General features: G+C 39.9%; 1 protein-coding gene across 1 annotated transcript in view; it reads right to left on the minus strand.

The window, feature by feature from the left end:
* Positions 1–20776, minus strand: part of Hibadh (3-hydroxyisobutyrate dehydrogenase) — a 99153-nt gene that overhangs the window by 24031 nt on the left and 54346 nt on the right. The window lies entirely within an intron of this gene.

Here is a 20776-nt window from a genome sequence, read left to right on the forward strand (position 1 = left end):
CTTGCTAACTCCCCAGCCACCGTGTCTTCCTCTACAATCATTCCTAATGATCCACAAGGAAGGATAGCCAACCATATTTGCACAAGCGTAAAGGACACATTACTATTTGCAGTTTGCACCCACCTGGCAATCCCTTTATTGTAGTGAACTTCAAGCACTAAAACTTTAGAGTAAATACATTTACAGCATGCAGCGAGCCCATGTATAGGATAAAGGCAACTATTTACTTGAGTGCTGATAACGGTTAAGTGAAGAGAATTCTCCATCTGGTTTTGTGAGAATTACAGCAATTCTACTTCTTATCTTTCTTTAACCTTTCAGTTCTTCATCCTTTAATACAACCTACTTCTTGACGGCATGCACAGTCATGAGCTACATACAACATGCTTCTCATTGTTGGCCCTACAGACACAATTCCACATGTCCTAACGTTTACCCTGCACCTTCTCCTCCAGCCACACCCCAAAGTGGTTCTTCAGGCATAGCCACTCACATGTACTAGGAGCTGTAGAGCAGCCTCACTAAGATTGGCACCTCAGATTTGATTGGCACCTACAGGACCCTGATGACAATTTACAGAGAGAAATTCACAGTTGGGTTTTGTTTCTGACTGGTACAGTTTTTTTTTATCCTCCTCCTTCTGGTAACAAATCCAAAAAACATGAACAGAGTACCCCATCCACATGGCAACAAAACCAAGAGAATTCTGCAGCAAGGAGAAAGAGCCCAAAACAGTACCAGGACTGAAACCTGGTTTCTTTCAACTTGAGAGCTACCCCAGTAACTTCCTAACATGAATCCCCCAACAGAAAAAGTTCCTTAAAGGCTTTGTAGTCAAATGCATATTATGTTAAACAGACAGATGCATAAACTTATAGCAATATGCAACTATATAGCCTGAGTTTTTCTAAAGGCTGAGATTCTTCTCAACTTATTTTATTTTCAAAAAGTTCTTACTGTAAGAGCTGGAGAGATGGCACTTTGCTCTTGCTTCTTGCTGGGAAGTCTTAGGTCCACTTCCCAGCACTCACATGGTGGCTCATAACCATCTGTAACTCCAGTTCCAGGGCATCCAATGCATTCTTTTTTCTCTACAGGCTCCAGGCATGCATATGATCTGCACACATACATGCAGGCAAAAACATGCATACAATAAAATCTTACATCTAAAACTGCATTTTAAAGTTTACTGTTATTATGATGATGATGTATATGGGTGCCTTGACTGGTGCCTGTGGGGCCAGAAGAGGGCATCAGATTCCCCTGGAACTGGAGTTACAGATAGATGGTGTGAGCCACTGTGTGAGTTCTGGGAACTGAACCTAGGTCCTCTGCAAGAGCAGAGAATGCTCTAATCACTGAGAAATCTTTCAGTCTTTCCATTTCTTACTAAATTTTCTTTTCAAGGTAGCTCAAAATTTGTCTTCTTTGGGAGATGTTTCATGAAATGTTATGTTAGAGTCATATGACTTCACACTCCCCTATTTAGTCACTAATTTCTGTCAAGTCTCATGTGAAATTAATTTCCTTTTTAGTTAGTATTTTCTCAGCAAGTAATTTTTTCCTTGGACGGGTTGCGGCTGCTCTCTCTGGGCTCGTTTCTAATGGAATATTTTTTGTTCAATCCCCATTCTTTATTCCTGCCCTGACCAAGGATACTCATCTGACGCTCTCTGTAATTCTACCATTGCCCTGGAAGCCTTGCAAGCTTCTAGGTTGGATCAGTTCTTACTGTGTTGATGCTCCTGCCCTGTAAGGATGCTGCAGATCCAGTCAGGAGGCAAAGAGGTGCTTGGGTCGGTGGCTGGCCTTTCAACCACCATGCTTCCTTTATGACAAAGACGCTTCGTTTGCTGACAACAGCAGACTTCAGCTAGTCTCCAGCCTCTGAAAATGGGACCAGTCTCTCTGAATTAGTTACACTGCACACGGCTGCAATAAAATGCCCAGCAAGAAAATGTAAGGGAAGAGAAGTCTATTTCTGTGCACATTTGAGGCTGTAATCCATTACAGCAGGGAAGACACAGCAACAAGAAGGTAAGGCAGGCATCACACTGAATCCAGTCAGGAAGCAAAAGTAGTGAGCCCAAGACCCGACATGGAATGATGGAATGATGCCATCTGCAGTTAGGTTGGGTCTTCCTACCTTAACCTAATCTAGAAATTCTCTTACAGACATGCCCAGAAGTCTGTCTTCTGGTTGACTCTAGCTCCTGTCAAACTGACAGTCAATACTCACCAACATATCCCGTTATTCGCATGGATGAGCACTCTGCTCCTTGTAACCTAGGAGTGGAACCCCAACCAGTGTTGCACAAATCTGGACCCAGAGTTCAGCTGGGTCACTCAGTACCACTTATTCTACTGTATTTACCCTCCTTTTTTTGGCTCATAGAGTCACTATCTTGAGGCACACTGTTAATGGTTTTCTCATTCTATTATTATATTCTTTTATGTTCTTAAAACAAAACAGAGTTTCAACAAAACTGTATTTTACTTTTCTCTAATTCTCAGCTATTATCTTGGTTTGAATCTGCTCATCTCTCACTTAAAATATTGCAATTACTTAGTAATCTTTCTCTGCTTACACATTCCCTTGGACCCAATCCTCACTCACTGCTGTGAGGGTTGTCCAACTTTTTCTCTCCTTAAAAATGCCTGAATCTCTACCTTACACGGCTAGTTGTAGCTTGGCTTTCTACGCTCACCTCACTGGACCTGGCACATCGGCCCAACTAAATCGAGCCTTCTTTTCCCCAGAAAGGAAAAAAAAAATGATCAGATGTTCTTCCAATAAGTGGTCCTCCTGCCTTGGTATGCCGTCTCTGCACTTACACCCTACTCTGATACCCACCTTGGGCGTTTACTTAGCTGGCAAAAACGTACCTATTCTTTAAAGTTCTGTCTTAGTGTCACTTGCAAACCCCTGTCCCTGGGGCCATGAAGATGATGCTAGGCCCACCAATGTGAGCATCCCTCTCATGCACATCTCTTGGCCTCCCACCATCAGGCACATTAGCCACTTTTGTTGTTTTCCTGTTTACTCTTTCTGGAGTACGAGCTCTTTATATAATACTAAATAAATCAAGTCTAAGAAATTGACAGAAAACACAAGCAGGAGAGAAATAATGTAGAAAATAATTTAGGGAAATGATGAATTGAATTTTAGTAAAAACAAAGAAGTACTTTTCCTTGGTTTGTTATCTTAAAAACACATTCTGAAGAAGAGAGTCAGAAATATGCATGGTCTATTTACCAGATGCTTATAAATTCTGGTCGCTGCAATGTCAGGAAGAAAGCTATTACAATGCTTTAAACCATCAAAGAGGGAGACAAAAGGTCAGTCCTCGGATTAAAAAGAATATTTCTTGATGATATAAAAGGCCCTCCTACCTACAGAACAGTGTGCATGCACATGACAGTGGAAGGACAAGAACAAGCTCTCTCCACCAGACTCTTACAAACACCAAACCCCATGCACCAAGTGGCAAGAGAGCCTCACAACCCAGTTATTTCTTTTCTGGTTCTGAAACAGGGCCTTGCACCTACAGCCTTGCCCAGGCCCGGCAACTGCTTCTCTAGCCAGCCTTCCACACAGCTCTTAAAGCACAATCTCTTCCTACCAACATGTTAGCCACCAAGTTTATGCTCCTGAATTCTGGAGAAGCACACAGACCATAGTACTTACATATAAGAATTCTATTATTTGAGGACTACATAAAGTATGTATCCCCTAAACTTTCTTACCAGGGTGTCTGGGTGTCTTGGTACAGGCCTGTAATTCTAGCACTCAGGAAATAGTTGTAGGATTATAGATTTTGAAGTCAAATTGAGCTATATAAGATATCTTTGTCTCAGAAAAACAATACCAAATCAAAATTACACCCTTTTTATTTTATTTTATTTTTTTTAAAAAGTCAATGTGCTAGGAATGAAACCCTTCAAGCAAGCATAGTGAGAAGGTGCTCAGCCCCTGACCTCAGTCCCTTTGTTCTTTCTTTTGATCAGTAGTTACATAAGTACTGTTTCTTCCATTTAATTTTAATGCTTCTATATGATTTGAAAGTAAACCTCTCATCAAACACAAACAGTTGGACCTACTTTGGGGCTTCACTGCTATGATAAACACCATGACCAGCAAATTGAGGAGGAAAAGGTTTGACTTCTTCCCAATTATAGTTTCTCACTGAGGGAAGTCAGGGCAGGAATGCCAGGCAGGAACCTGGAGGCAGGAACTGAAGCAGAGACCATGGAGGAGTGCTGTTTTCTCTCTTGCTCTCCCCAGCTTGATTCGTTATACTACCCAGGGCCACCTGCCCAGGGGTGCCACTACCCACTGCGGGCTGGCCTCCCTTCTCCATAATCAGTCAAGAAAATGTCCCACAGACTTGCCTACATGCCAATCTAATGGAGTCATTTTCTCAGTTGAGGTTCTCTCCTCCCAGATGACCCCAATTTGCTGTCGAGTCGACAAGAAACTAAACAGCACACTGCTACTCCAGAGGACCTGGGTGTGGGTCCCAGCACCCACATCAAGCAGCTGAAAGTGAGCAGCCAGAACTCAAGCTCCACAGGAAAAGAAAAGGACTGGGAAGGGAACAGAGAGAGTACAGGGACGAGAAGAGCCAGGCACAGTAGCTCAATCCTGTAATCCCAATATTTGAAAGGACACAGGAGCTCAAGTTCAAGGCTGGCCTGAGCTACAGGGAAGAAATCTGTCAGAAAAGGACAAAACAACAATCAATATTTAAAATAAAATTTCCATTTTTAAATTTTCTACTTAGAGTTGAGATTTCCTATCTTCTCCCTTTCTGAAGCATGGTTGTAACATATGTTTCAAAGCCTCTGCCTGATATGCCTGATAGGAAACATCTGTGCAAATCTGTGGTTGGCATCTTGTCTCCTCCCTGGGGAATTTATCAGCCTTTCCTGGTCTTTGTGTCATGTAACTTTCTAAGGAACATGGACATTTGGAACATAACATGTTATGAAACCCTTAAATTAAATTCTATGAAAAACAGGACATCTTGGATGTGTGAGTTGTGTGTTTCACCAGACCACCAGCCAGGTTAGAGGCAGGCTGTATATCCCAACCTGCCTTTACAACCCTCTAAGTAGTCTTTGCTTCTGAGTCACATGCGGTCTCCCAGAAGACAGTCTGACATTCAGGAGAAACATCTTCAGTGGACTGCTGAGGGTCAGAGGCCTGCTATATGGCCCAGAAGTAGACCCAGAAACTCATATACAACACTGGTTTTGATGTTTCCTCTTACACCCCCTAATACTCCAATACCTACCCCAACCCTCCTAACCTTTGACTAGAAAGTCTTGTGCTTTGGTAACTAATGCTGGCCCTGGGTCCAACAGGAAGAAAAACCCACAATATAAATTTAAATATAAACCCTAATCCACAGGTTCCTCTGAAGTCAAAGGAGAGCTCCCCTCTCAGGTCTCCATGATCTGCTTGGCTACCAAGGCCACAGCCAAACTGAAACTCCAGGAGTAAACTAATGGAAGAGCTGTGAGAAAAGAGAGAGGGAGAGAGGGAAAGAGAGAGAGAGAAGGAGAAGGGAAGGGAGGGAGAGAGGGGGAGGGAGAAGAGGAGAGAAATTATTAACTTCCCCACTTTCTCTTTCATAGGAATCTCCTTCTTGCTCTCGGCTAGAATTTGTCTTTTGGGGGGGGGGGTCTTCCTTCTGTGTCCTGTATGCTGTGGGGCTGAAGGCAGGCTGGGAGCTTGCTGGGGGGCCTTTGATGGAAGTCCTGTTTCTCCTCAGTCTAGCTGCTGTCCTTCACTTTTCAGGGTCCTCAGGCAGTGGCTACATGCATTCTGTCCAAGAGTTTTAGTCGTATCCATCAGGAGAAAAAAGAATGACTATGCTTGCTCCATTGTACCAGAACTGGAACCTCAGCACCATCTTGAAGGAATCTTCTGTTGGACTGTTTCTAGACTGACAGTTAACTCAGTATTGTGACAGCAGTCTTCTGCCTTCAATTATTCTCATCAAGTTCACTACAGACACAAAAGACCACATGCATACATACATATTTATAAAATACATTACATCACATCACATCCTATCATATTAGATGAAATGCAAAATCATAACCTAGCCAGTAAAGCAGTGCTTACCTAGGGCTGGATAAGTGGCTAAGGAAAGAAAGACGGCAAACTTGCTGGGAGAACAGAAACTGTGTGTTAACTGGGATTGCAGTTACATAACCACATAAACTATTCACATTCATTGGTCTCCACACTGAAAATGGCTGAACTTCATCATATTCCAATCAGCCAATGCATATGGGATAGATGCATGGGGTGAGGCAGACAGGCTCTTGCTCTCAGGTTGCTATCCCATGTACATGTTTTCTCTTCTTACCATATTGCAATGTATTGGTTACTTTTCTATTGCTGTGATAAAACACTCTGACCAAGACAACTATAAAAATAAAGGACTTATTTAGGCTTATGGTTCTAGAGTCAGAGCCCAGGTGATTGGCTTTTAACTGGGTTATACTAATATCTCTGTAAATTCTAATAGTCCCAGATCCAGGGTGATTTTCCAGAGTATGTTCACTTGTTTTATGGTGATAGTTCATACTAACAATACTAAGAAGCCCATAAATTTATTGGTTGTTTTTCCAATTGAGTGAAGTTTACATTTAAACTCTCTCCCTGTGAATTCAGAGTTATTATAAATTCTCAAATTTTGGCTAGGGTAGACAGCCAGAGTTCCTAGTTAGCCTCCTTGACCAGCAGGCAAATGATCTCCAGATGAACCTTTCTCTTTGACGGTTAGCCTATTTGGAGGTGTTTTGGCTTCTGCTGCTGCCGCCACCACCACTGCCTTCTCTTCTTCCATCACCTCCTCCTCCTTCTCTTCTTCCTCCTCTTCCTAATATAAGGAGCAAGTGCTTAGCTTTCTCAGTTGGCAGAAGCACATGTCTCAGCTTGTGTAAGCACATGGCTTAGGTCCCCATTACCCTGTGATCTTTGTCCAGAAGTACTAATTCCCAAAGTCCTTGGCTCCCTGAAGTAGCAACTGCTTCCAGGGCAGTTAAACTTCCTGTGTTTATCCATCATTTTGATTTCACATTACTATTCAATTACTTGATCTCTGAATATTTCCCTTATCTTCTGAGGAATGTAAAATGCATCTAAAGGCATGTTTAGGAAGTACAATGTGGCAGCTCACACCTGTAACCCCAGTACTCAGGAGGAGGAGGAGGAGGAGATAAGAAGCCTAGGACGCCAGGTCCACCCAAGTTACATGAGTTCTTGTCTCAAAACTCCCCAAAGAATCTGCAGGGCTGAGGCTACAGATCAGGGGTAGAACTCATGCACGGCATGTGTGAGGCTCTGAGTTTGCCTGTATAGCCCCTTCTCCATCAAATTTTATGGTGACTTACTGTGTGCATGGGTACACTTTATGGCAACAGGGTATTTCAATATATCTAGGTATATCTTACATTCCTCTGTAGAATCCCCCACCCATGTTCTTGTAAGCAATCCTGATTGAATTCATCATGTCACCAATACACATTAGAGTATGCTTACATGTAAATGTGCATGCATAAACACACACAGAAACAAAAAGATCAACTAGTTGGGAAAAATGAAGTCAATAGAATGGTAGAGGGAACCAGACAGTAATGGGGTAATGGGGGTAAATGTGATCAAAACACATTATATACATGCACAAAAATATCATAATTGTGTAAGTAAGCTAGCTCAGCTGAGCAAGCCTGAAGACCTGCGTTAGACCTACAGAGCAGGTGGGAATGGCTCCTATAAGTTGTCTGTCTGACATCCACACATATGCTGTTGCACACACTCACACATGTACACACTTACACATGATAAACACACATAATAAAATTAGTTTAAGTCATTAACACTATTAGGTACAACTAGCATATGCTAATAAAGTCTCTAAATAATGTACTTGGGGATCAGTGAGACTGGTCATCAATTAAATACACTTGCTGTGCACACCTGACAACCTGAGCTTAAAACCCAGATGGAGGCAGGAGAATAGAGTTGTCCTCTACCTCCATGTGCATGCCATGACACATGATTCATCTACTATAAACATCATGTGCACACACAATGACAGGCAACATTAAATGGTTTTTATCTGTTTTGTTTTGAGACAGGGTCTCACTGTGGAGCCCTGGCTGGCCTGGAACTCTCTATGAAAACCAGCCTGGCCTCCAACTTGGAAATCCATTTGTCTCTGACTCCTGAAGGTATGTACTACATTGCCCAGTTTTTATTTTAAGTCATTAAAACTATTAGGTTTTAATAATATATATGCTAATAAAGATTCTAAAAAAATTATCTTTATTTGATGTTTGTTTGTTGTTGTTAAGCACTATTAATTTTTGACCTAGCCTACCATACTGCTAAAAGCAGTACTGAGCTTTGTGAAGGAACAAGATGGGTTCTTTCGTATCAAACAAAAGACTGGCTTCCCTTACTTTTATACTAGGATATTTTTTTTCTTTTTGATAATAAAACAAACTTCATCTTTACCATTAGGACCAACATCAATCTAAAACTTCATAAATGAATGCTTCTTTTATGGCTGCTACTTCAAATGAAATCAAGAAATTTCACCCAACCAGACACAGCAGTCAATCAATTTAATGATGACTTTCTATGGATCAAAAAAGAAAAAAATGATATGCTTAGAAATGTAAGATCGGGCTGGTGAGATGGCTCAGTGGGTAAGAGCACCTGACTGCTCTTCCAAAGGTCCAGAGTTCAAATCCCAGCAACCACATGGTGGCTCATAACCATCCATAACAAGATCTGACTCCCTCTTCTGGAGTGTCTGAAGACAGCTATAGTGTACTTACATATAATAAAAAAAAAAAAAAAAAAGAAATGTAAGATCACTTCAAGTTCATGCTCTGTTTGTGTCTGTTTTTAAAATTTCATGTAAAAATATTTACTTTCTACAAACCAAGTATTTACCAGATATTTTCTGTATACACACAACACACTTTTGGGCTTTTTTATATTACTCAAAAATAATTAAGTCCCAATTTTGGTTCAAGTTGAGTCTGTAATCCAGACGAGTTAGCACACTACAAAATAAGCCTGAAGGCAAAGAAAATGAATTGTCATAAAAAAGTTTAGATGTTCAAAATTCAAGTAAGTGAAATGTCATACTGGGTTATAAAAGTAAAAGCTTGACTAAAAATATCAGACTAATGTGACCATCAAAAATGATGCTGTGTTGCAGTGTGCTGACTTGGGCAGAGAAGGAAATTCCAGGAGAAATAAACTGGTTACTTTTTCTAGCATACAGGAAGGCCTGGGCTCACTCTTCAGGAATGCATTAAAAAAAATAGGTTTGGTGGCTCATGAAGCACTTGGGAGGTGGAAACAAGATCACAAGTTCAAGGTCATTCTCTGCTACAAAATGGCTTAAGAGTTCAGCTACATGAGATCTTGTCTCAAGAAACAGAATAGCATAGAAGAGGGGATAGAAAATCTGCCTTTTCCTGCATAGACTCCTGGCTGGACAGGCCTCAGAGAGCCATTTGCTCTCAGTGACAAGCACAGCTCCATGCTTACGGACAAGCACACCTATCCTGCTGGTTGGCTCAACCTAAGTTGCCTGCCCTGAGACACCTCTAACAGACACAGTGAAAGTCATTCTCCTAGGCATTCCATCAAGGCTGATCGCTTGAGAAAACAGGCACCAACTAACACATTCGCATTTAAGTGGAAAAGGAATCCAAAGAAAGAAACCAGGTGAGAGAGAAGAAAGAACAGAGCTGGGCAAGGAAAAAGAGTGAAGCTCGAAGACACAGGCGAGGAAGGAACCATTACATCAGTCACACAAACATAACACATATTTGCACTTAAGTTTTATTTTTAAAGGAGTGTTTGGCCCATGTAAGGTGTGGAAGTATTAACAAAGTTAATTATGTTTTACAATTGGTAATTAAGATTAGAAAACAAAGCCTTTGATGTCTGCTACTCTAATAATGGAGGACCAACATCTGAGAAATGTAACTGTGTATTAGCATAACCACATATGAAAGTACACGGAACCACTTCCAGTTACCTTGTCATTGAATGATTAAATATGAATTCATAATTAGAAAAACCCACATGTAATTTACTGGCTCTTCTGGCGGTTCTGGTTCATTAGCAGTTGATTACTAAACAGTGACCTCTAGTGGCCCATTACTTTCTAATGCTGTATGACTTCTCAAAAGAGCAAGACAGGAAGAACCCGCTTACCCTAAATAAGACAATTACTTTTTCCTATAAAGGAGAATACTCATCTTTCCTATTTAAAATACATTCTTTATGACAATATAAAGTCCTCCCCAAACCTATGGCTTCTGCCCAAATGACACACATTATTTAGTAAATTATAACTGAGTGCCTGTCTAAGACCTTGAGCTGAGTGCTTAAGATAGTTACTAAAATATCACAACTGACTGAATTCTTTACTCCACCCAAAAACTAAAACAACATTAATATAACTGCTACGGTACTACTTATTCTCTGTTCACACACACAAACATGCTAAAAGCACACTTTAAAATTCAAAGATACCAGAAATTTCTGATTCACTGCATTCTGAACTGCTATTTACCTTACAAGCAGCTGATTAGCCAATCCAGAAGACTGAGGCCACAGCTCAGTGTTAGAGCAAATTAACAAACACTTGATCCTGGGTTTAATTCCAAGCATTAAAAAAAAAATCCAGCTAATGTCTTATGTTTTCCTTAAAGAGGTTTTGATACAAGGATCTTGTTTAAGAAGTCTATGTCCATCACACATGTAAGCTTTCCGTCTCTCCCCTTCTTCCCTGTCCCTCTTAAAGTGAACACCCACCTTCAAAGGGTTCTTATGCCCACATCACTAGTTTAAGTAAAAATACAATTTACACATCTGTGAATGTACTGGCTTTTAATCCTGGCAATCCAAGTACATTCATTCATTAAGACAAGGCTACTGACATGAAGAGATGACTTGGGCTATGATACAAAAAGTGTTATATATTCTCCCATTCCCTCCCATCAGTCAAGCTATTGATTATGGTTCTCTAAAATAATGGCAAGACTGGAGCATCCTTTAATATGTGACTCAGCCTCTAATAATTCTAAGATGCAAACAAAAGAGACACACATATTTCCCTTACACACCCCTGCTGCAGAACACATGGGGGTGAGTGCCAGTGGTTTTCCCTGATGATTTAATGTAACAACTGAATCACCATTTAATGCTATTATCAACAGTTCATGACCCACCAGCAAGAAATGTCAACCTGATTAATCTAAACACTGATGACCTTAAAAAAAAAAAAAAAAAAAAAACCCTACCTACCTCCCCTCAGCAGAATACGATTATAAACATCTGCTGTTCCTGAGTGTGAAGATCTGCCAGCAAGACTGTTGTTACACTGAGGCAACATCTCAGGGCTAAGGAGCTATTTAACAGAGTGTATAGGGTTTGAAAAGAACTGGTGACATTAGTTAAGTGAGAATTTTTTTTACAACTAAAAGAAACATTTTCGAAAGTACACATTCTCTAAGTTCAGCATATTATTTAAAGTATTTTCTTACCATGTATGTTTGTATTACAGTAAGATGTCATTTGATTATTAAATTCTTCTTAATATGTTTCAAAAATAACCAGAATAAAACAATCTATTTCCCACTTCCTTTTATAGACAGAAGTTAGTGTGACATGTTTCGTTCCATACATACACACTTGGAGCTCATTCTCTTGCAGTTCAGCCTCTTTCTGTTTTACAGAGGCCGCTCCTGAGAGGATGTAAATCTGAAAGTGGCACTCCAGAAGGAATCATTTAACACCACTTCCAGATCCTGCTGGGCACAGAAAAGCACAAATCACACCATTGGGTTTCAGAAAGGTAAGTGCAACATAAATCAGGGCAGCTGATTTTTACCCAAAGCAAAAATAAATTTTCTTATCACAATAGGTTTCTTTGCCTGCAAAAAGTTAACTCAATTTCAGCTTCCCTATACTCGAATGAAGAGACTGAGGCTCTTTTTATTATTATGAATTTTTGTTATGTTTTGTTATATTTTGTTTTTTGTTTTGTTTTGTATTTTGAGACAGGGTTTCTCTGTGCAATCCTGGCTGTCCTGGAACTCACTTTGTAGATCAGGCTGGCCTCTGCCTCCTAAGTGCTGGGATTGCAGGCGTGTGCCACCACGCCCAGCATACAATCCATTACAGTGAGATCATAATAGGTGTCTCTCAGTATAAAAGTCTCCCTGCCCTGTCTCTTTCATAGCAAGAAACAGTTCATCTGGGTCTTGTAAGAGACCACAGTGAAGGACAGAAGCTTGGGTTTGTGCAGGTCCAGATCATCAATGCACTCCATGAGAAGAGCTCGACTACTTAGAAACCGGGAAAGTCGGCTCCCAGGGGCCAAAGCCTGTCCCAGCAACTGCAGGTGATGCTCGAAAGTTTACAGTGGTGATCTCTATAGTAACCAGGTACAGAGCTCTTTGAGGCAAAGAAACAACTTTTTTTAGTTTCCAATTTAAGTATAGACTAGAGGGAAAGACTATTAAGTATGCTTTGTGCTATCTAAGGCAGAGACTGTAATTTATGTCTTCTCTTTCTAGATTCACCCACTTATTCACTTATCTGTCCATTCCACACACGCAAGGTGCCTACTATGCATGGCTATTGTTACAGGGACAGACAGTATAGTAATCAGCATGAACAGAAACAAATTCTGGTTTTACTGGAGCTTACATTCTAGCAGTGTGGGCCTCAATCCCAACTATGTAGCAAGAACAACTAGAGATTTTGATTTAACTAGGGAGCCAGCCAGAGAGATGACAATCAGAAGTAGAGGGTGACTTCAGAGATCTCTGCTGCCATCCCCTGAGGCAGAGGGCAGGCAAAGGAGACACACATAAAGGAAGGATTAGTAGACTTGGTGGTGGGATGTGTGGAGTCTTTCCCAATCGTGTGTACTCTCTAGTGAAAGGGGGAAGGCCACCAGCCAACACTGAGCAATAGCACTAGAGGTCTGGGGACAGAAGAGTGTGAGAAACAGTGTGGACACTAGAACAAGGAAGACTTATCCAGCAGCACTATAATCCCACTTGAAACCATGGAGCAGGAGTTTAAAAACGAAACCAAGATGGCCAACCATTCATCCCAATACAGCCAGTCATTCTACAGCAAACAACAGATGGAGCTGACTAAGAGAGGGTTAGATTCAAGAGTCACAGACCATGGAGCTGAGGCTGTCACATCATGTGGAATGTAAGCACAGTAAGAGGGAGCACACAAGGAGGAAGGCAAAGGAAGAGGCTGCCTTACTTCGCTGCTTCCAGTTTACCCATGTGACCGACTAGCTGCTTACTCTCCTAACACTGGGATTCTTTCCCTTTGAAACCATTCATTTTCCTTTACAGAACTTACGCTGCCATTCTCCTTAACTTTATCACAGGTGAATTATCACATTTAAAGTATACACATGTTATTGTGATGAACATGAACATTTTGTATCAAATACATATCATTTTCCTTGATTGCTTTTGTTCAGGAATGACTAACCACTATGTTCCTAGTGTCTATTATAGATCAGCAGAACTCCATATTTGTGTATCCTTTGGCATTTCAAAGACCACAATACAAAATAGAATATTTTTCTTCTCTCATTTGTCTTAGAATTAATATTCATATACTTCAGTACAGAACTAGTATGTTGATTATATAAGGCTGCCTGGGACTCTGTTGGAATTAATGTGTAACTCGGAGTAAATACAAATGCTACATACAATTTAAAAACAGTTCCATGACTCCCAGGTTAGGTAAGGGAATACTGTTCTACAGAGGCTATTTTTCTCTTTTTCTATTTTATAAACAGACATTTAATTAGTGTTAGAATTTTTGTAATAATTTTCTTTTGATTGCCGACTGCTTATGACACACCAGGTGCTCAGTTTTGTCCACATTATTTTAACTGAATATTTTGGATGAATCTTTATAGCTCAGATATTTGGAAGTATATTGGCTTTAATCCAGGCCATTTCTCCCTCAAAATTCACTAGGTTTCCTAGGGTTAGCATCTGGGCTGGCTGTTCCTTGTGCCCTCCTTAAGCAGATACTCTGTGGGTTAAACTGGCAAATCTAATTAGCTGTACCTCCACATTGACTAGGACAAGTACCCCACCCTCTTCACGGACCATCTCAAGGCAGTGAGATGAATGGTATTCAACTCAAAAGCAGTTATGAGGACTGCATGGGTTATAACAATGTTTTAAAATGTTGTATTAGCTGAGGATTTAACACAGTATATGTTGACCATATTTACCTTCTTCCCTCAACTTCTCCCACATTCATCTATCTCATTTCCCTACCAACCCAACTTTGTGTCCTTTTTTTTTTTTTGGTAAAAAAAAAAAAAAGGTACAATTTGCACTGTTCATACAGTCTTGTATTTGTGGCCTGGAATAGTCTACCTCCCAGGGGCCACACCCTTAAAGCAAACTGACTCTCCATTCTTCCAGCAGCTATCAGTTGCCAAAGCTCCTTAGCCAGGTACTTGGTCTAAGACTTACTATGTAACTGAAGCTTGTTAAATATTAGTTTACTTTACATTTATCTATTTACCTGTCTATGTATTGATTTTTCGAGACAGGGTTTCTCTGTATAGCCCTGGCTCTCCTGAAACTCACTCTGTAGACCAGGCTGGCCTTGAACTCAGAAATCTGCCTGCCTCTGCCTCCCGAGTGCTGGGGTTAAAGGTGCACCGCCACCACCTGGCTCTTTTACCTTTATTTATAAAAAGTTCTATTTATATAGTGACATTTCCTTTCTATATTACAGCTATTATTCTACAAAACTCTTCTATCCCTGGGGTAAAGTGAACTTCAAATACCTCATGTTTTCAAAGGTCTTCCATTTTGACTTTAAAAAGGCTTCTGAGCCACCAAGTGTTACACATTCATTACTTTTACACAGTATTTTACAACTAAGAGATGACAGAGAAGAATACACACACACACACACACACACACACACACACACACACATACACCGAATGGTATTAGAGGCCTCACCTAATCCACCAATGAGTCTGAAGGGTAGTTATCATTGTCCTGGTTTATAAGACAGCATAAACAGGGATCAGGCTGAGTCATCTGGTCAGTGTCACAAAACTAATACAGAGTATTATTGTCAAAAGCGAGGAGGGAATGGTGCCTCATGATGCAGCTTAATATTCATTCATTCATTCATTCATTCATTCATTCATTCATTCATTTGCCTTTTGCAGTGCTAGAGATCAAGCCCAGGCAAGCATTTAGACACAATTATTCTTACACACATATACCCTTTGCCCCCCTTAAAAATTTTTTTGGACATTTTTTTGAAATAGGATCTTACTAAGTACCCTGCCTGGCCTGGAACTTTGCCATGTGTACCAGGCTGGCCAGAAACTTGTTGTCATCTTCCTGCTTCTATTTCTGAAGTGCTGGATTACAGGCATGTGCCACCAGGCCTGGCTCACAATGCCTTTTACAAAATGTTTTCTACCTTCCCCGCCACAGAAAACTAATATTATAAAATTATGTATACCAATTATGTATAAAACACTTAACATTACCATAAGCCTATTATACATTTACAATAATTATTTTAAGTTGAATTAACAAATCTTATAACCTATTTTCACAACCTAACAAAAAATACAGTAAAAAAAAAAATTAGGTTAATGTCAGACATGGGTACATAGTGAGTCAGAGACCAGCTGAGGCCACATGAGACCTATTTCACAAAAACAAGTTTTTCCATGTCAAGTATTTATTTATATTAAGTCATAATGAAAATTAATTATTTCCTTCTTATTGGACATTTGAGCTATTTCCAAGTCATCACCAAATTATACCAATGTTTCCTAATCTTTTGGTCTTGGGACCCCTTCATTTTACTATTTATAAGTGAGGAGCCCAGAACTTCTTTATTCACATGGGTTACACATATCCACTCAAAATTTACAACACTAGAAATTAAAACTAAGGAAACTTTAGAATATTTCTCTTCCTTTACTTAAAATATGATAGCATGTTTTTATTTTTAAAATGTTACACCACAACAAAAGAAATGTTTACGGAGAGCATATTTTACAACTGCAACCGTCTTTAGCTCAGGCATGGTAGAAAGCGGTTGGTTTCTTTTTAATGCAGGTTAAGTGTGAGTGCTCTGGGTGAGTAGACAGGGAACACAGACAACATTAGAAGAGGGACCAGCATTTAAATAGCTTTCCAAACATTGGCTATTCTTCTTTGACAGCAAACTAAAATCTGTTGACTGGTCTCTGCAGAGCGCTACAACATGGGATCTGAAAGAGCTACCAGGGAATTTCTGTACTGGTACATTAAAATCAGTCTACTTTACAACACCAAATAATGACCTTTTGAAATTTATTAGGTTGGTGGGTTAGACAAAACTTCTAAAATTCCTATTACTCAGTATGAGGAACTTGTGTTTTTAAATTACACTTCCCAGCAGGTCATAAACATCTTAGGATGCTCTCAAAATCACAGTCAGACACAAGAGTTCCAAATAATTTTTCACTTGAACAAACTGGATTTTACAACTGAGAGGAAATATATCAACATTTTTTCCCTTTGAATTAAAAGCTCTACTAGGTCTTTTCCTCAGATCTCATTAGTCATTTTTACAAGTAAAATGATGTTCTACCAAAAGAAAAAAAAAACAAACCTCATCCAGTCTAGCTTGCGATTACATCACTGTATCAATGGTGGCAGAAGACCTCGGTGTATGTGTGTCATTTCATCAAAGAGAGCACTGAGCAGATGTATTCACATTCAAAATTTGATAAAATAATAATTACTCCTCTGAGGCAAATATTCTTTTTTGTCAGCATGACCCCAGTCAATTCTGAGACTGAAGGCAAATTTAATTTTCCCAATCTGCTTCTTATACCATTTTAATTACAGCGAATATTCTTAAATGAAACCGTATCTGCAACAAGAATACAATGTGGAGTTGGAAACTCAGCTCAGCTCATAGAATGCCTGTCTAGTGTGCACAAGGCCCTGGGGTTGAACCCTAGCGCCACATAAATGAAACATGATGGTGCACTCCTGTAATCTCAGCACTTGGGAGACAGATGCAGGAGGATCAGAAGTTCAAGATCACCTCAAGCTACAGACAAATCCTGGGCTACATATGACTGTGACTCAAACAACAAAACCTACAACATGGCCATCCTGACTCATGCTTAGAGACAGCAGGACTTACTATTCCTTTCATGAGGATCACTGTCTTGTGAGGAGAATGGCCGTGACTTTATGAAGGAAGGGCTATGGGTAGCAGCACGTCATGAGCCAGAATTCTGAGTTAGGGATAGTAGAGTTCAACAGCTAAAGAACTTGCTCAGTGTGTGTGAGGCCTGGGGTCTTAATGCTAAAATTTCAGCCACATCAGTTAAATATTTATATGCATTTCTAATGTAGTGATAAATTTGTTAGAAACAGAATTACTAAGTCAAGTGTGTTTCTATACATTTGACACATACTGTCAAACTGTTTTTTGATTTGGCTGAAATATTTTACATTCCCAAAGTTGTCTATAAATTTATGTATTTACCCAGCCCTTGCTAATACACACACACACACACACACACAAACACACACACACACACACACACACACACACACAAAACCTTTGTCAATTTAAAGGTTTAAAAGTTGTGGCTTTTTTGGACCACCCCCAGTGTCATCAAGTGCAGGCAGGCTGTTCCACAACTAGCCAGGCCACTATGCATATGTGCCATCTTTATGTCCCCATTTCATTCTATTAAAATAGATATTTTATCTGCCACACTGTCTAATTCTCTGAGCTAACATAAGGACTAAATAAAAGACAAGAAAAAAAACTGAACACACACACACAGAGAAGAGGGCCAGATGAAATGCTACTGACAGTCTAAGGAAGTATATGAGCTTTTTTGTTTCACTAGAATTTCGTTACACCAAAAGTTTGGGGGCTTAGATTAGCAAAACTTTCATTTTATTAAGTACTTTTCCTCCCTTAAAGTAAGTTATGGTATTTTGTCACATACTTTAGAGGAAAAATTATATAAGATGGCAAAATTCTCAACTGAAGTACACATGTAAAATTCACTAATGGCAGACTCAAGGCTAGCCTTCTTCCAAGCTGATTCTAATCTGAGAAGATGGGTGGTTTAATTCCTCCACACAAATGCAATCCACCTAGACACAGGGATGGGGAAAGTCACCTGAATGGACTGATGACCCCAGTTTACTTGTGTACGGTTTATGCTGTATATGTTCTGTGTGTGTGTGTTATGTGTGGTATGCTTTAAACATGTTTTCTCTCATGAACACTATGCCTTTGTTGCAAATATACAAAGACAGAAGACAATCATCCAAAATGTGTCCACTTCTGTCCCACTGATCCTCACAGTCTCCCTAGGACACAGGGCTATCACGTGAGCAGTGAGCACCTCTACTTCCCTGGGACTTCAGCTCAACAGCCCTCACTGGTGACTTGTGACACTGTCCTGCCAGTCCCTGCAGGTCCAGTACCCTGACAGGCCATTATGAAAAGGCTCTCTAACAGGGCCACTGGCTGTCAGAAGCCACCAGCTGGCCTGCCACAGCCCTGCAGTCGCCAGGGTCCAGCTGCCAGTCTGGGCGGTGCTGTCCATGCTGAGCAACGTGCCACCCAGCTGCTGCGTGGTCACGTCCATCTGGAGCTCTCCAGCTAGACAAATCTCTATGCTGTCAGATCTCTTCGGCAAGCCTTGTTATGCAAATCCAATTACTCAAGTGTGCCCTGTAACTGCTGGCTAAGTGATCCTGGAACCCGCCTCACACTGACAGTCAGTTCACATTTTTTGCTTCACCAAAAAGTACCTCATTTATTCTTGCTTTGCTAAGCCCTTGTATCATTAAAGCAGAGCAGCTAAACTCCACGGTATTCTAACCTCTCTGCAGTGGGTTCCTGTTCTCCACACAGAGCTCAGAGGAAAATTAATTACAAAACAAAACCTTCTAATCAGACACGAGAGGTGTTCAAGCTGCAGAGTTCCTACATTTGACAGAGGTCGTTTTACTACCAGAAATATGAGACTTAAATTTTAATGACTTGGACAAAAATGGAATTATTAGAATAAAGCTGCAGTAGTACTTACTAATATCCAATTTTAAATTTGAAAACAAGGACAGACTTTTTATCACATCAAGTTCCCTTTCTAAATTCCTTTCGCCCCTGCACAGTCTCCTGGACATGAACCTCACCTCACCCCTTAAAATGAGGTTTCTCTCTTTCCCTTTCAATAATTCACTCTAACCAATCACTAATCTGAAGATTATTTGGTAAATAAGTTTTCAAAGTCATTTAACTATTTCTTTTCCAGTCAAAAGATAATTGAGGGTAGATTCCACAATGGTAACGCTGTAACTTAAAGAGTCTTATCCAAAAAATGTCACTATAAAATTATACACTTAAATATACTGAGAAGGGGAAAAGATGAGCTTATCAGTAGCTTTATTTTCAAATTCACAGTGTCCACAATCTAAGTACAGCAGTTAAGAAAGAAAGGACCTATATAACTGTCTGTCAGTCACAAAATGATGCAAACATTATACAACCAGCATTATTTAAAAGGGGCATCTGGACCTCATTCCGTCAAAGACTGTACCTGGGATAGGACTGTTCAAGAACCTTACTGTAGCAGTCACAGCAGTTCACTGCTGACTGCAGACACAAGTCACACTTGAGTTTTAAAGACCTAGGCAGGCACTAGAGGATCGACGCTGCTGCTGTTGCTGCTGCTGCTGCGAGGTGTTCTGTCTATTTCACTTGCTAAGTGAACTTGGAAAATGGGTAAGAAAGAACATCAGGCAAGGAATTGATCATAAATTGAAATACAGCATCTTAAAATATAGCATGAGATCACTCTATTTGCTAAGACAATTTCACTAATTCACAACCCTCTAATTTTGTTTCTAGGGATAATAAAATTTCTTCAAATTATATATGATATATAAGATAAGCCCAAGAGCTTATATTCTTTGTTTCCACCCTGTCCTGATCAAATGAGAGGAATGTATGGTACCTCTATGCTCAATCTTAAACCCAAACTGCTTGGTACCTGCTTTTCAAATGCTCATCTTTAAGTAATTTTAGTTTTGGTTTGTTTGTTTGTTTGTTTTGAGGGGTGGTACCCTTTGAGACAGGGTTTCTCTGTATAGCCCTGGCTGTCCTGGAACTCACTCTGTAGATCAGGCTGGCCTCAAACTCAGAGATCCATCTTCCTCTGTCTCCTGAGTGCTGAGATTAAAGGTGTGTAATTTAAAATTTAAGTAACTTTAAAAGTCAACATCTTTTAACTCTTCAGAGATAAAGTTTAGAAAGAATTATGTAAGTTGAAATTGAAAGCAAAAATTTCAAATGTATTTAAAGGCATATATTTATTATCATTTGTACTGTAGGAATAAGTATCTAGCCTACAGAGTGACATTTTTAAATGTGGGACTGTGACTATATTAAGTAATGTGGCTACACTGAAAAGATGTGTTTTTATCTAATGAACTGATTATACCAGCATGTGATGTTCCTACCTACATATTCAAAAGAGGGCAACGTTTATTTCCATTATGGTAAATTATATTTCTCTTATTACATTTAAAAATTACAAAAACTTATATTTCCATTAGGAATAATTTAGGATATTTTAAAACATTTCTTTCTTTCTTT

The sequence above is a fragment of the Mus pahari genome, chromosome 2, assembly GCF_900095145.1.
Source record: "Mus pahari chromosome 2, PAHARI_EIJ_v1.1, whole genome shotgun sequence".
In the NCBI taxonomy this organism is placed as follows: Eukaryota; Metazoa; Chordata; class Mammalia; order Rodentia; family Muridae; genus Mus; species Mus pahari.